The following is an 8,374-nucleotide window of genomic DNA, read 5'->3' on the forward strand; positions in this document are numbered from 1 at the left end:
TATGATTCACGTTCGACCTTTCAGTCTCTAGTGTTCTGAGGCCATGTCTGTACATGATAGGCTCGTCAAGTTTAACCCAAGTATTCTGCATGTGCAAAACTGTCTTACATCCGTTGTATGTGAACATAGATTCTATCACACCCGATCATCACGTGGTGTCTCAACACGACGAACTGTCGCGTGCATACTCAGGGAGAACACTTTTACCTTGAAATTTAGTGAAGGGATCATCTTATAATGTTACCGCCGTACTAAGCAAAATAAGATGCATAAAAGATAAACATCACATGCAATCAGAAAAATGTGACATGATATGGCCATCATCATCTCGTGCTTTTGATCTCCATCTCCAAACCATCGGCATGATCTCCATCGTCACCGGCTTGACACCTTGATCTCCATCGTTGTGTCGTGGTCGTCTCGCCAACTATTGCTTCTACAACTATTGCTAACTCATAGCGATAAAGTAAAGCAATTACATGTCGTTTGCATTTCATACAATAAAGAGACAATCATAAGGCTGCTACCGGTTGTCTGATAACTTACAAAACATGATCATCTCATACAATAACGTATATCTCATCATTTCTTGACCATATCACATCACAACATACCCTGCAAAAACAAGTTAGACGTCCTCTACTTTCTTGTTGCAAGTTTTACGTGGCTGCTACGGGTTTCTAGCAAGAACCGTTCTTACCTACGGAACACAATGGTGTTTCGTCAAGTTTGATGTTTTAACCTTCTTCAAGGACAGGCCGTAGTCAAATTTGATTCAACTAAAGTAGGAGAAACAGACACCCGCCAGCCACCTTTATGCAAAACTAGTTGCATGTCAGTCGGTGGAACCGGTCTCATGTGCGTGGACATGTAAGGTTGGTCCGGGCCGCTTCATCCCACAATACAGCCGAATCAAAATAAGACGTTGGTGGTAAGTAGTATGACTATCACCGACCACAACTCTTTGTGTTCTACTCGTGCATATCATCCACGCATAGACCTGGCTCATGATGCCACTGTTGGGAAATGTTGCATGGAAAACAAGAATTTTCTGCGCACACGCAATGACCTATCCATGGAGATGCATAGCAATGAGGGGAGAGTGTGTCTACGTACCCTCGTAGACCGTAAGCGGAAGCATTTCACAACGCGGTTGATGTAGTCGAACTTTCTTCGCGCTCCAACCGATCTAGTACCGAATGCACAACACCTCCGCGTTATGCCCACGTTCAGCTCGGTGACGTCCTCCGCCTTCTTGATCCAGCAAGACGGCGAGGTAGTAGATGAGTTCCGGCAGCACAAAGGCATGGTGACGGTGATGGTGATGTGATCTCTGCAGGGCTTCGCCTAAGCACTACGAAAATATGACCGAGGGAGTAAATGGTGGACGGGGGCGCCGCACACGGCTAAGACAATGTTGTGTCCTTGTGTGGCACCCCCTCCCCACATATATATAGGTGGAAGGGAGTGAGGAGCAGCCAAAGGAGGAGCCCAAGTAGGAGGAATCCTACTTGGAGTCCCTCCCAAGCCGCGCGCCCCCCTGCCATATATAACCGAGGGGGAAGGAAAGATGGGGGGAGAGGAAAGCAAGTAGGAATCCTAATCCACACTTTCCTTGCCCTCCCCTCTTTCCTTCTCCTCCTCATAGGGCTGGCCTCTATAGGGGCGCACCAGGGCTGGTGCATTCCCTCACTTGGCCCATAAGGCCCATATATTTGCTGGGGGTGCCCGAAACTCCTTTCCGATGACCCGATAAATACCCGGTACCCTCCGGAACACTTCCGGTGTCTGAATACCATCGTCCTATATATCAATCTTTACCTCTTGACCATTTCGAGACTTCTTGTCATGTCTGTGATCTCATTCGGGACTCCGAACAACATTCGGTCACCAAATCACATAACTCATATAATACTATATCGTCAACGAATGTTAAGCGTGCGGACCCTATGGGTTCGAGAACTATGTAGACGACCGAGACACCTCTCCGGTCAATAACCAATAGCGGAACCTGGATGCCCATATTGGCTCCTACATATTCTACGAAGATCTGTATCGTTCGAACCGTTATGACAACATACGTAATTCCCTTTGTCCATCGGTATGTTACTTGCCCGAGATTCGATCGTCGGTATCTTCATACCTAGTTCAATCTCGTTACCGGCAAGTCTCTTTACTCGTTCCGTAATACATCACCTCGTGACTAACTCCTTAGTCGTTTGCTGGCAAGCTTATGATGTGTATTACCGAGAGGGCCCGGAGATACCTCTCCGACACTCGGAGTGACAAATCCTAATCTCGATCTATGCCAACTCAACAAACACCTTCAGAGATACCTGTAGAGCATCTTTATAATCACCTAGTTACGTTGTGATGTTTGATAGCACACAAGGCACTCCTCCGGTATCTGGGAGTTGCATAATCTCATAGTCGAAGGAATATGTATTTGACATGAAGAAAGCAATAGCAATAAAACTGAACGATCATTATGCTAAGCTAACGGATGAGTCTTGTCCATCACATCATTCTCCTAATGATGTGATCCTGTTATCAAATGACAACACATGTCTATGGTTAGGAAATCTTAACCATCTTTGATCAACGAGCTAGTCTAGTAGAGGCTCACTAGGGACACGGTATTTGTTTATGTATTCACACATGTATTTAGGTTTTCGATCAATACAATTCTAGCATGAATAATAAACCTTTATCATGAATAAGGAAATATAAAATAACAAATTTATTATTGCCTCTAGGGCATATTTCCTTCAGGACTACGTAGGTTATTTTTAAGGTTGCATGACATTGTATGGACTGGAGGATTTGCTACGAAGGACATGGTTATGGACGCAGACATTTGTGGAGTGACCGGTCACTCTCCATAGAAACGTTCGGGCTCGTGCACGGACGTATAGGGGGCTAGTTTTTTTGCATGGTAAAAGGTGTCTCATTTATATCATGAAGATCATAGTACAAGCCACATAGACATTGAACTGAGAAAACTGAAAAGACATCTGAACGCTGGCCTTTGCACAAAGGAACACAAGCCATGAAGGAAAATTACAATCAAGACCAAAGAATCCCCTGAGCTTGATACCAACGTCCGTCACCTGCCTTCGGCGCCACCACAGCAGTCACCATGAAAAAATGACGGGTTAACTCCTCACCTGAGCTCGACGTGTCTTCATCGCTGATATGCAGTTTTTTGGGCCTCCAAGGTATCCCGCCAAAAGGTGAAGCCATTGCCGTTGCACGAATCAGGCCAGGGCAACACCCAGACATGTCATTGAACTTTAGATCTGGCACCCCCGCATGACTAAGACGTCGAGAAGGAAACCATACCCGCTGGTCACGAACCACAAAGCTAGCACACGATCCACCATCTTCCGGATGCAGCCGATGGAGACCACAATCTGCATTCACTCTTGTACTTCCTCCCAAGCTCCTCGCTGGCGCTGGAGCAAACGTTGTTGCAATGACACAACCCGAGGACACAAGTCCACCATGAGGATGTCGCCGCCACCGTGACATCCTTGCCTGAACAGGCTGGTTTCCAAATCCATCCCACCCATAGGGCCGATCACCTCGTCGGGGAAGAATCTTAAGCTTATTTATTCAGCACCGTCATCGCCGCCTCCGAAACCCAGACGATGGATGACCGAAAAATCCTAAGCCACTAGGGACTAAAACCTAAAGCTACACGATCCACACACGTGGATCCGCGCGACCCCCCCCCTCCCCCCACCGACCATTGAGGTCTAAGCGGAGGGGAGTCGCTGGAGGACGGCGGAGGAATGAAATCTCCTAACGGCTGGCGGCTTCCTTCGTGGGGTAGAAAGAAAACACTCGAGTAGAACATAGGGGATCAAATTTGTAAAATGGATTTTCAGAACATGGGGGCAACAGAGCACTTTATTTTGAACCCCCAAACAAGTGCTTAAAAGATTTTTTTATTTTTTACATGAATAAGCATGCATGTGGTCTAGGTACGTGTGAAATTTCGTCCTAAAATATGTTGTATTGTACGCCGCACAAAAAAGACAAAAGTTTGGCCAAAAATCGAAAAAAATTGCCCCCAAATTTGCATGTATTTTGTCATTTTTGACTTTTTGTATCTCTCACATGCAAGCACGTATATTGGGGTAAATTTTGGGCTATACTGCACCGCTATTTTTTCGAACCGAGCTAACCCCCTTTCCATTACTTAGAACGGAAATACATTAGTCTGGGCAACAGAGAGAGAGTCTAAGAACAGGGAGAAGGGGAGAGCGAGTTCAACGCACTACCAGGAAACCCACCGCACTCGCCGCCATCGAAACGAGTGCTATGGGGCGAAAACCTAGTAGCACCATACAACTAGCCCTATTACAGAAGGCAGCCAAAAGCCACAAGTCTTGAGACGAGTAAGTTCCAGGGAAGTTTTTCACACAGCTGGCAACTAATGATGAACAAGAAAAAGGAGGTAGCAGGACATGGTGCTTGGGACGATCAGCTCGAATCTCCGATCTTGACAGTCGCATCACAGGTCCTCATCAGCATCAGAGTCCCATTGCGAATCATCTCCGCCCCTGCTCGAAGTTGCTTGACGCCCCGCCCTGAAGACCTGCCCAATAAAGAAGAAAGGAAACCACCGTAAAAACAATCTCGAAAGGGGTTTTGATCATCTTCTTCTCAAAAGTAGCACTGTTTCGTGCCAGCCAGATGGACCAAGTGACCGCACCCAAGGCCACAGTATAGAAAGATTCATATCCAAGCAGGAAGGAGTAGCACCACACAAAAAACTGCCATTGGTTTCTAGGACAAAGGTCAGTCCCGAGTGTCACTCCAATAGATCGCCACATGATACGTCTCCAACGTATCTATAATTTATGAAGTATTCATGCTATTATATTATCCATCTTGGATGTTTTATGGGCTTTACTATGCACTTTTATATTATTTTTGGGACTAGCCTATTGACCCAGAGCCCAGTGCCAGTTCCTGTTTTTTCCCTTGTTTCAGTGTTTCGAAGAAAAGGAATATCAAACGGAGTCGAAACGGAATGAAACCTTCTAGAGAAGTTATTTTTGGAAGGAAAGCAACCCGGGAGACTTGGAGTGCACGTCAGGAAAGCAACGAGGGAGGCACGAGGCAGGGGGGGCGCCCACCCCCTTGGGCGCACCCTCCACCCTCGTGGGCCCCCCGTGGCTCCCCTGACGTATTTCTTCCGCCTATATATATCCATATACCTTAAATGATCGGAGAACATAATAGATCGGGAGTTCCGCCGCCGCAAGCCTCTGTAGCCACCAAAAACCAATCGGGACCCTGTTCCGGCACCCTGCCGGAGGGGGGGATCCATCACCGGTGGCCATCTTCATCATCCCGGCGTTCTCCATGACAAGGAGGGAGTAGTTCACCCTCGGAGCTGAGGGTATGTACCAGTAGCTATGTGTTTGATCTCTCTCTCTCGTGTTCTTGAGGTGATTCGATCTTGATGTATCGCGAGCTTTGCTATTATAGTTGGATCTTATGTTGCTTCTCCCCCTCTACTCTCTTGTGATGGATTGAGTTTTCCCTTTGAAGTAATCTTATCGGATTGAGTCTTTAATGATTTGAGAACACTTGATGTATGTCTTGCCGTGCGTATCTGTGGTGACAATGGGATATCACGTGATTCACTTGATGTATGTTTTGGTGATCAACTTGCGGGTTCCGCCCATGAACCTATGCATAGGGGTTGTCACACGTTTTCGTCTTGATTCTCCGGTAGAAACTTTGGGGCACTCTTTGAGGTTCTATGTGTTGGTTGAATAGATGAATCTGAGATTGTGTGATGCATATCGTATAATCATAGCCACGGATACTTGAGGTGACATTGGAGTATCTAGGTGAAATTAGGGTTTTGGTTGATTTGTGTCTTAAGGTGTTATTCTAGTACGAACTCTAGGGCTGTTTGTGACACTTATAGGAATAGCCCAACGGATTGATTGGAAAGAATAACTTTGAGGTGGTTTCGTACCCTACCATAATCTCTTCGTTTGTTCTCCGCTATTAGTGACTTTGGAGTGACTCTTTGTTGCATGTTGAGGGATAGTTATATGATCCAACTATGTTATTATTGTTGAGAGAACTTGCACTAGTTAAAGTATGAACCCTAGGCCTTGTTTCCTAGCATTGCAATACCGTTTACGCTCACTTTTATTACTTGTTACCTTGCTGTTTTTATATTTTTAGATTACAAAAACCTATATCTACCATCCATATTGCACTTGTATCACCATCTCTTCGCCGAACTAGTGCACCTATACAATTTACCATTGTATTGGGTGTGTTGGGGACACAAGAGACTCTTTGTTATTTGGTTGCGGGATTGTTTGAGAGAGACCATCTTCATCCTACGCCTCCCACGGATTGATAAACCTTAGGTCATCCACTTGAGGGAAATTTGCTACTGTCCTACAAACCTCTGCACTTGGAGGCCCAACAACGTCTACAAGAAGAAGGTTGCGTAGTAGACATCAAGCTCTTTTCTGGCGCCGTTGCCGGGGAGGTGAGTGCTGGAAGGTATATCTTTAGATCTTGCAATCGAATTTTTAGTTTCTTGTTTTATCACTAGTTTAGTCTATAAAAGAAAATTACAAAAAAATGGAATTGAGTTTGTCTCATACGCTTCGTCTTTTTAATATCTTTCGTGAGTATGATGGAAAGGAAAATTGTGCCAAAGTGTTAGAAGAAGAATGTATTAAAATGTTTGGCACTAAATCTTTGAATGATGAGCATGATTGCAATGTTGTTAGTATGAACTCCTTGAATATCCATAGTACTAATGATGATTGCACTAGTTATGATGAAAATGTCTCCTATAAACATGTCAATTTTTGTGGAGTGCATTGGGTTTGCAAGTACACACCAAATAGGGAAGATAGATATTGCAAGAGGCATAAGCATTTCGAAACTAAATTGTTGCAAGAAAGGCTAGATGCGTGTGCTGAAAATTTAAACTTTCTTAGCCATACTTGTGAACTTTGCAATGAACGTGATCATTTCAGTACCCAATGCAAATTGTTTCATGATCGTATCGTGTCCAAAAATTGTGATGACTTGATTTCCCTTGCACATCATAATGAACTTAGTTTGCTCTTGGGGTATGAAGAAATGAAATGTATAACTAAGGATATTCCAGAATTTGCCCTTGATAGAGTTCTTCATTTTGATGTAGAAGAAATTTATATGTATTGTGCGGTGAATTGCATTGAAAATCCTTATATTGCCAATTACATAAAGAAAAGAAAACAAATAGAGGATGAAGAGAATACTAACGAAAGGGAAGAGACTTCCCAATATCCTCCTATTATTTCTTATGATGAATCAGGTAACGAGGAGGAGCCTTCTATTCAACCAATCTCATTAATAAGGAGCTCCAAAAAGAGGATTGAGCCCACACATGATGTGGTGAATAAGAAGAAAAGAAAAAGGAAGAGAGGTAAAAAGATATCTCTCCCAAATAATGTTGCTCCTATTATTGTTGTGCCTCATGAAAATGAATCAAAAATAGTTGTGGAAGATGATGCACTTGATGATGATCTCGTTATGCCTATTGCTTGTTGTGATGATTATGATTGGGAAGATAATGATACTTCTTATGATCTTGAAAATCTTTTTGGCACTTGCTTGGAAGAATATGATAATTGCTATACTATTGGTGCTATCCATACTATTAATGATGAGAGTGATTATGCTTATGATATGAAAAGGCCCAAGCTTGGGGAAGCTATGTTTGATGAGAATGACATATTTGAGAATATATTTGCTGAAATTAATGTTTGTCCCAAGCTTGGGGATGCTACGTTCAATGAAGATGATATTTTTAGTCTCCCAAGTTTTGATATGCAAAGTTGTTATAATGATAGCATGCCTTCTACCTATGATGATTATATTGATGAAAGTGGGTTTGGAAGAGTGTCAACTTTAGGAAGTAATGATCCCACTATTTTGGAGGATGTTGAATCTTATAATATTTATGAAAGTGGATTTGGAGAGGTCATGACTTTATTTAGTGATGTATCCACTATTTCTGAAGAGGTTTCAATCGATTATGATGAGAACAAAGTTGCTACATATGATGATTATTGTGATGAAACTTATGCTATAAAAAGTAGTGATGATTACATTTATAAAACTTGTCATGATTATGATTACCCTTTTTCTGAACATTACTCTTTTAATATGGAAACAATTTATAGTATTCAAGTCTCTTATGAAACTCCCACTATTCCGAATGAAAAGAATTTTGCTTATGTGGAGAGTAATAAAATTTCTATGCAGGTAGATCATGAAAAGAATGCTTTAGGTGCTGGTTATATTGTTGAATTTATTCATGATGCTACTGAAA

The sequence above is a fragment of the Aegilops tauschii genome, chromosome 3 (assembly GCF_002575655.3).
Source record: "Aegilops tauschii subsp. strangulata cultivar AL8/78 chromosome 3, Aet v6.0, whole genome shotgun sequence".
NCBI lineage: Eukaryota > Viridiplantae > Streptophyta > Magnoliopsida > Poales > Poaceae > Aegilops > Aegilops tauschii.